Source organism: Gorilla gorilla, chromosome 3, assembly GCF_029281585.2.
Source record: "Gorilla gorilla gorilla isolate KB3781 chromosome 3, NHGRI_mGorGor1-v2.1_pri, whole genome shotgun sequence".
NCBI lineage: Eukaryota > Metazoa > Chordata > Mammalia > Primates > Hominidae > Gorilla > Gorilla gorilla.
The window spans coordinates 137,812,051-137,822,172 of NC_073227.2; positions in this window are offsets into that span (position 1 = coordinate 137,812,051).

Sequence of the window (10,122 nt, forward strand, 5' to 3'; positions counted from 1 at the left end):
GGGTCTTGGCTCACTGCAACCTCCTCCTCCTGGGTTCAAGTGATTGTCCTGCCTCAGCCTCTTGAGTAGCTGGGATTACAGGCGTGTGCCACAACACCTGGCTAAATTTTGTATTTTTAGTAGGGACAGGGTTTCACCATGTTGGCCAGGCTGGTTTTGAACTCCTGACCTCAGGAGATCTGACCGCCTTGGCCTTCCAAAGTGCTGGGATTACAGGCATGAGCCACCCCATTTGGCCACCTTAGTCAAATTCTATTGGAAAATATTAGTAGGAATGCTTCTGAGTATAAGGGTAGCATTCTAAATCAAAGACACAAGAAAGATACAGGTATTGGGGAAAGATTATTTCAGGCAGAAATAACTCCTACAGTGAAACTGGCATAATGTCACTTCGGCTTTAATTTCTTTGTCAAAATAATCACGTTTTACTTATGCAAAATAATAACGTAAGAATGACCACTGACTTGTCATCAGAAAAAAAAAAAATTCTAGCCAGAAGACAATGGAACAGCATCATTAAAGTGCTGGAAAAATATCAACATATATATTTAAATCCAGTTAATCTCTTCCAAAAATAAGGTAAAATAAATGTTTCTAGATAAACAAAAGCTATGAGAACTTTTCCACTGCAGATCTGCATTTCAAGAAATTTAAATATTAAATTTTCACTTTCAGGAGAAAAAGAAAATGTTATTAGGTAGAAATGCAAATAAATTTACTCAAAGAATGGATATTATGGAAATTATAACTGTGGATTAATACTACATATTTTACTTCCTATTTTTATGAAATCCTAAAAAGTCTACTGACTGTTAAAAGTAAAAATTGTACTACAAAGAAATTAGTTATTATGTATTTTGATGTAAATTTTATGCCAATAGCAGTGCAAAGAATGAGAGAAGGAAAAATGTGAATATACATTTCTATAATTCTTATATTGTAGAGTATTATCATTTGAAGGCAAATTGGGTAAGTTAAAGTTGAATATTATAAATCATAGAGCATCTAATACAAAATAAGATACAGATAGTATATTTAATAAACCAGATGCTATTAATAAGAAAAAGAGGAAGTTATTAGACTTATACCCAATCATATCTATAATTACATTAAATGTAAATGGAATAATAAAACTGTTTACAATACAGAGATGATCAGTAAATAAAATGACAGTAACTGTCAACAATAAATATGTATACTTTAAATATAAGTATAAAGAAATAAAAATAAAATTATGGAAAAAGATATAATATGTAAATACTAATCACAAGCAATCTGGAGTGGCCATAGTAATACAAAATCATGGACTTCAGGAAAAGAAGCATTCCCAGAGATAAGATAGACATTTCATGTGATGAAAGAAGATGGATATTTCACAGATATAACAAGAAGTTATAATAATCCTGTTTTTGCTCCTTATAAAAGAGCTTAAATTCCATAAAAGCAAAACTCACAAAAATAAAAGAAAAACACAGGAAAATAATAATTACTTTTAGTGATGTCAATACTGCTGACTCAATAGATGATATACAAGACATGAACTATGCTATCAATCAACTTGACCTGAATTACTTTTATAGGACACTATAACTAATGACTGCAGAATGCACATTGATTTCAAGTGCACATTACATTACTGGTGATAAAATAAGCCTGAATCAATATAAAGGAATTAAAGCATACACATATATTCTTGGACAAGTTTAGAATTACGTTGGAAATTAATAATTTTAAAAATCTCAAATACCATTTAAAAAAACACTATAAAGATTGATGGTTACAAGAAAAAATGATAATGAAACATTTTTTAGTGAAATGATAAGAAATTAACAAAGCAATATTTGTGGGATACGGATATAGCAATGCTATAAATGATTATATCAGAAAAGTAAAAAGATTCAAAATCAGCTATCAAAGATTCCAACTTAATAAACTAGTAAATGAAGAAAAATTTCAAAACAAAGCAAATAGAAGGAAATCCTAAAGAGAATAGCAAAAATAAATTAAGAAGTTGACTACCAATAGTATAGCAGGTAGAATTCTAAGGACACTAATACTCCTATGTTCTGGTACACATGCACTGGAAGGAGTTCATAAACTAGAAAATGGCAAAATAAAATACATAAATTTATTTTTATATACAGATTATTTTGCTTTTTACTCGAGTAAAGATAAATAATCAAAAAGAACACCCAATATGGTTGGGTCCATTAGTACTAGCCCATCCTACACTACCATTAAATATTTAGAATGTATGCAATGAATAAACAGCCAACAGTGAACACCTGGATTTTTAAAGGCTTTGTTTTAGAAAACAACACGTATTATTTATTTAACTGTTTCATTTCATTCCAGGTCAGTGGAGAAACAATCAAGAGAAGTCATTTTTCATTAAAATAAATTTATCCTTAATTTATTATTTTTCTGTTGTAAGCAACAAATTATAAGTTTCCAAATATTAAAAAATAAGATTTTTCTTCTTTTTCTCAAAAATTAGAATACTTATGATTCTGACAGTTAAAGTAAGACCAGAATAATATTCTCTTGATAATATTAGAAAGTCACATTAAAATACAATTATAATTAAATTTAGGTTAATTGTATTATCATGTTTATTTAACTCATGTTGGTTTTAAAAATAATTGAGAGGAAGTAAAATTCAAGTTATATAATTTAATTACCAAATTCCTTGAGTAAAAGTGATGTAATATTTTTAATTGCTCTAGAAAATAATAATGGTCTGAATATGAAGCTTTGGGATCTAATTAACTTGAATAAAGATATAATTGTTTTAGAATTTTCAAAGATTTTTAAACTTTTTTTCAGAATGAGGTCAGGAAGTTTATTAAGTTTTAGGAGAGTAATTGTAGTGGTGAATTCTTTTTTTTAGTTTTAGATTAAGGATTCACAAGTGCAGTTTTGTGAAATGGGTGTATTGCGTGATGCTGTGTGTGGGACTTCGGTGAACCTATCACTCAAATAGTGAACATAGTACTCAACAGGCAGTTTTCAACGCTTGCCCTGCTCATTCCCACCTACTTTGTGGAGTCTCCAGTGTCTATTGTTTCCAATTTTACTTTTATGTGTATCCAGTCTTTACTTCCCACTTATAAGTGAGAACATGTGGGATTCGATTTTCTATTTCTGCTTTCAGTCACTTAGGATAATGGTCTCCAATGGCATCCATGTTGCTGCAAAGGACATATTTTCATGCTTTTTTTATGACTGCATAGTGTTACATGGTCTATATGTATCATTTTTATCCAATCCACCATTGATGGACACAGTTTTATTTCATGTCTTTGCTATTGTGAATAGTACTGCAATAAACATATGAGTGCAGGTGTCTTTGATAAATACCCATACTGTATTTAATGGAGGCTGTAATAATTTATATTCCCAACAGTGTATAAGCATTCCCTTTTCTCCATTTCCTTGCCAACATATGTTGTTTTTTGACTTATTAATAATAGCCATCTGACTAGTGTGAGAAAATATATCATTGTCATTTTGTTTTTTTCTTCTTGTATATACTTCCAATGTATCGTTGTGGTCTTAGTTTGTATTTCTCTGATAATTAGTGATGTTTAGCAATATTTTTCATGTTTGTTGGTCACGTCTACGTATTCTTTTGAGAAATGTCTGTTGATGTCCTTTGCCCACTATTTATGCAGTTATTTCTTTTTATTTTCTTGTTCTTTTGTTTAAATTCCTTATAGATTCTGGATAGTAGTCCTTTGTTGGATGCATAGTTTGCGGATATTTTCTCCAATTCTGTAGGTTGTGTGTTTACTCTGTTGTTTGTTTCTTTTGCTGTGCAACTCTTTCGTTTCATTAAGTTCCATTTATCAATTATTGTTTTTGTTGCAATTGCTTTTGAGGTCTTGGGACATAAATTATTTTCTAGGCCAATGTCCAGAAGACTCATTCTTATGTTTTCTTCTAGGATATTTATGGCTTAACCAAGGAGGTGAAAGATCTCTAGTAGGAGAATTATAAAAGACCTATGAAAGAAATAATAAATCACCCAAACAAATGGAAAAACATCCTATGCTCATGGATTAAAAGAATCATTATTAAAATGACCACACTACCCAAAGCAATTTACAGATTAAACACAATTCTTATCAAATTACCATCATTTTTCACAGAATTAGAAAAAAATTACCAATTCTAAGATGCATATGGAATGAAAAAAGAGGCTGAATAGCCAAAGCAAGCCTAAGCAAAAAGAACAAAAAACAAAGCCAGAAGCTTCACATTACTTGACTTCAAACTATACCACAAGCCTATAGTAACCAAAACATCATGGTACTGGTAAGGAAATAGACACATAGATCTATGCAACAGAATAGAGAAACCAGAATTAAGCCACATAACTATAACCAACTGATCTTCAAGAAAGTCATCAAAACTAAACAACAAGGAATGCACACCTTATTCAACAAATGGTGCTAGGAAAACTGTCTAAACTTATACAGAAGAATGAAACTGAACCCCTATCTTTCACCATATACAAAAATCAACTCAAGATGACATTAAAGATTTAATTGAAAGATTTTTTTAAAATCATTACATTCACTACTTTGGCAGTAGAGCAATTTTCTCATAAAAAGATGTAGGCAAATGCAGTGCAAAGAGGCAAAGTCTAAATGAACTGTGTTTTCGTAGGTACACTAAGATTTATCAACACTATAAGAGATTTATTAATACATATGACTATATGTAATCCATTATTACTTCAGAGCATGCACTTTAAGCTTTTCCACATGTTGTTCTTATAACAGATTATCTTATATTGAAGTAAAATATGCATTGGGATTTGATATATATTTTTGAAACAATAAATAAAACTCAAGGAAGAAAGAGTTGGGAAGGAATTGTGATTTAGTCATTTTTTTTGAAGGAAGCATGGAGAAGAATATAAAAAATAAAGGAAAAGCAGTTCAAAAGTTAGAATCTATTCCTCATATATGGCTTTATTATACTTACTGCCTACAACAAAGTAAGAAAAAGTTATAGTTGTTTACTATTCACAATGTTAAAGCTTTAGTGAATCCTCTAAGTGAGCACATGTGTCGAAGTAGCAAATAAAGCTACAGTAAAATAACATTTATTTTACTTCATTTATGTAAACAATAATTTTAAGTTCTATGGAAGAGATGCCTAGGTGAGGATGACTTTAGATATTGTTTACAGATACCATATGAACAGAGCACATGGTTGAATAATTAAGATAATCCCTATACATTTGTTTTTACATTATAAATGCCCAAATAAAGAAATGGAAACCAGAATAGCAAAGAGAAAATGAAGAGCCTGAATATGTGCCCAGACGCTCTACAAGACAATGAATGTATAAGACAGAATCTAGTAGAATAAAGAAAATATAATGGAACTGGATAGGTTAATAAACTTTGTAGAAAACTTTTGAGTTTTTTTTAATATAAATGTAAATGGACCAGTTCCCTTGAGCAAGTAAAATAATTACATTGCTTGACTAATAAGATGTTACAGCAATTTAAAAAAAGGACAAGAAGGTCCAAATTCTTCTGCAGCTCTATCTTTAATAAATTTGAGATTTTATATTAAGATTACTTAATCTGGAACTTCAAAAGAATCTGAGTTACTTTGTGGTCTTCTGTCTTTTTTTTCAGGTACAGTACTTTGAAGCCTTTAAAAATATATGCCTAGGTTTATGATTCCATCTGAAGATTTCTCATTTATTTTGTCTTAATTAAAAATATTTTTGCATTGTATGGGTACTAAAAGTGAATATTAGAAAGAATGACAGATGAGTGAGGTATAGCTTTCTAAGATATCTTTGGTGATTGTCTACAGTTTCTTCCATAGACACATGGTTCAAAAATGTAGGGTTGATGATGAAGAATATGGACACTGCAAATAAAAGATAAACTGCCAGATTTGTCAGCAGATAAAAAAATCTAAAAGTGGATTTTCTAGTGAGCAGCATGAGCAATCCCTTTCCTAGAGCCAAAATAATTCTATGTCACTTTCATATTTCTTGCTGAATATATAACTGACATTTGTGACAAGCCAGTGTTTGTGACAGCTAGAAACATGAATCTCCAATGCTATTGTTCCCTATTTATGTGATTAATGGTCAAACAGCAGCAGCAAGAGTCAGAAGACAATTTAACAGTCTACTTTGTCACAAGAGCACTCATTTGTAAGCACTTTCACTTTCTTAAACAAAAATGACAAGCCTTTCTTATCAAAAGATTGACAGCAGCAAAAATGGAAGGTTTACCCAGATCTGATTTTAAAAAAGTGTGTATTTGAAACACTCATGTTTGCTTAACTGTATTTTGTGATATACTTTGGAATGTACTTCACATTCTTTACTGTAGAGTCATGCAGTTGTCCCATTATTTCAGTAAAATTGCACTTAAAAGACTTTCAACCAATAATATGTGAATAATGGGTGAACTGTATGTGTTTGAATTCTGAAGGTAAAATACCTGTTTATATTATTCTCTGTATTATGGAGGAAAATTTGGGAACATTTATAAATTATTTTCCTCTTATGACATGTGTAAGTGATGTCCGACTTAAGGAGTTTGCCTGTTATATTGTTCTTGTTTACTTTAATCTAGTAAAAATCCAGAAAGTACCAGGATTACTTTTGCAACCAGAAAAGTCCCTGGGGCTTACTCTGTACAGAGATTAAACAGTCCCTTTCAGAAGTCAAACATAAAGCCCAGTAATTCATACATTCATCATGTTATATTTTTAATTTATTAATCAATTAATCTAAAGTTGAGTTTAGTATTGTAATGATTCGAAAAATTAATCTAAATGCATGCGATAGAATTGATTATCTTTCCCATGAGACAGATACATCTCATTTATCCAGAGACAAATTATTTGAAATAAATTTTTTAGTCACGTCACCTCCAACATGTTAACATCTATAAGCCTCAGTTTTCTCATCAATAAAATGAAGCTAATATAATTATCTCAAATAATGTTAACGATAATTAAAATAAATGGTCCCGATTTCAGGGCAAAATGACCAACTAGATCATCTTGGAACAGCTGACACCGAGGCATCAAAATGACTGGCACATTCCTAAGACGTCTTTCAGAGGGAAAGCATTGCAAGTGGACAGAGGGAAGACACAGAATGTGGGCTGAACGGGGAGGAAGCTGGGAACCCTACACAGGGCTATCATGCACCAGGACTTGTTCCTGGCCCCCAGTGACTCCAGGGGAATGGGTGAATTGAACTGGCAAGAAGCAAGTCGCTCTTGCCACAGGTCTCTGGAATTCTACCAGGAGGAGACCGCTTGACGACAATGGACACTTGATTTGGCAGAGAAAGTTGCTTAGAGAAGTGGCAGGGGCAGCACTTCAGTAAGTGTGAAGCCCAGACGGTTTGGTTTGGGAGCCTGTATAGTGGAGCATATCCAGGGATGTTCATCTCCCTAGGCTCGACCTGCTCCCATAGGAGCCCTAGGGGAACTGTTGGACCTGAACTCTGCAGTGCGGTGTTGTCCATCAGACAAGGCTGGTCTTACCTGAGCACTCTTTGGTCCACTGGCTTCTCCTGGGGCCCTAGTTTGGCTGTGCCTGCTTGAAATGTAGCCTCGGGTGCTGCAATTGATTGAAAATATAACCCACAGGAAATTAGGTAATTGAAATATTAGACATATACATTAAAATGACTCTACTTCATATGTGTAATGAAGTAAGATACAATCTAACAGGAATTATGGTAAACAATCCAAAGAAAATTCCATAACTAGAAATATAAAAACAAATATTATAAAGTCAATACAGAAATTAAGAGTAGAATATTAATTTTAAAATAGTAATGTAGGTCAAAAGACTATATGCAAAATTAACCATGTGTTGACAAAATGATTGAAAATGTAGATGAGATATAAAAAATAAAGTGATAAAGCTGAACATATTTTATTGAAATTTTAGAAGAATAGAAAAGAAAATAAAGCACAGCAATATTTTTGGAGCTAAGAATTTTCTGAAACTAATAAAGGTTATCAAGTCACAATAACAGAAACTCTATGAAATGCCAGGAAGTAAATACAAATAAAATCATTTTGAAATACAGCACATGAAAATTCCAAAAGACAGGGAAAACATAAACGTTGTTGAGGTATCAAGGCATAATAATAGATTTACTTTCAAAGGGAAAAAACAGATAAACAGCTGATTTCTCAACAGAAAAAAAAATACTGGAAGTCAGAAAACGCTGAAATGGTATCTTCACAGTGCTGAAGTACGATAGTCCCTTGTCTAAAATTTTATATTCTGTGATATTATCTTACCAAAAAAAACACAATGTACTGCAAACTGCACCACAGTGTTGTTCATGAGAAGAAACTCAACACAATGAAGAAATAAACAGCAATAGAAAGGCTAAATATATGTGTAATCTAAGTAAACATTAACTATGTAAGAGTATTGAGTCTTGTAGAATATATATTTTTATATATTACATATATTTCAATATATTAATGTAATATATGAAATATTAATACATATTGGTTTTATATATGACAAACATATGTCATATATAAAATATAAAACAACAATCACATATAAGCCTTGCCAGGGTAAGTGGAGCTAAAGTATTTGGAAATTGATTATGTTGTCCTTGAGTAATGAATGTTGCAACCTGTAGTGAAACACAAAACAAAATGTGGAAGAGTGAAAATTATGCAATCAACAAGCCAATAAAGATAAAGAAATAAAATATAATAAAGTAATAAAATGGTGAAAAAACAACCTAGAACAATCAAGACAAAAAAAAACAAAATAGTTGATAAATTTAAAGTAAACTGTTATGTTGAAATGAACTAAATACTGTAAATAATAACAAATATTTTTTCCAATTGGATTAAAATATATATTTCAAAAAGAAAAAAATAATATAATCCGGTTCTTCTAAAATATAGAGTCCCAAAATACCAAACTAGAATGATATAAAAATATATTTTGTACAAATCTTAACCTGATTTAAGTTGATGTAATTTCAGTAAAGGTAGACAAAATAGATTTTAAGGAAAATAATAATTACTAGAAGTAAAGAGCTGTATTTCTAAGAGTAAAGCTTGCATTCATCTGAAAGACATAGTATTCTAAATTTGTATTCTTACCATACATTTGATAACATAGACTCAAAATATGCAACCAAAAATGGAAAGAATTAAAAAATTATATTGACAAGCCAAAAATAGGAATAAAAAAATTAACACATCTTTCTCAATAAATGAAGAAACAGGATAAAAATTAATAAGTACATGAAATATTTAAATTAAGCAATTAAAAATTTGTCTCAACATCTACAGGATAATGTGTCAAAAATATTATTTATAAGTACAAATAAAATATTTTCCAAATTGATGAAATGCTGGATCATAAAGTGCTCTTAACAAATTTCAAAGATTAAAAATTATATAGAATATGTTCTCAAACCATAGGAAAATAACATTAGAAATCATTGATCTACTTAGAACATCTCTAATTGTTTAGAAATTAAGCTGCATATTTTTATTTACCTTCAATCAAAAAATGAAATTAGAAATTATAAAATATTTTAAAATTTTATGGTGGTAAATATGTAACCTTAAAACTTATTAGATGAAGATATAGCTGATTTAAAAAGATTTATGCAAATAGGTAATGAAGAAATGCTGAAAAACAGTAAGTGAACATTTATCTTAAGAATACAGATACATAAGAAGAAATTAAATTTAGAGACTAGAAGAAACTATAACAAGGTAAGTGAAAAACAATTAGTGATATTGGATAAAATAAAGCAATAGAAAAAATTAAGAATTTAAAAAGTTAATTCTCAGGAAAGGCTAATAAATTTGTTAACAGCCAATCTAGGAGAACTGAGAGTCCATATAATTAATACTGGAAATAAAAATGGTGGTACCACAATTGATAATATAAGACATGAAAGGGTGAGTGTAAAAGAAGAGAAGCAGTAATTTGTCACTTTTGTTAACACTTGGATAGTACGGATAGTAAAGGAGAATTTTACTCTTTTCTTTCTTTTTTCCTTTCTCTATCTCTCAAGGAATTTACCTCTCAATAAAAATTTTAAACTTCCAGCTAAAGAGATTTCCA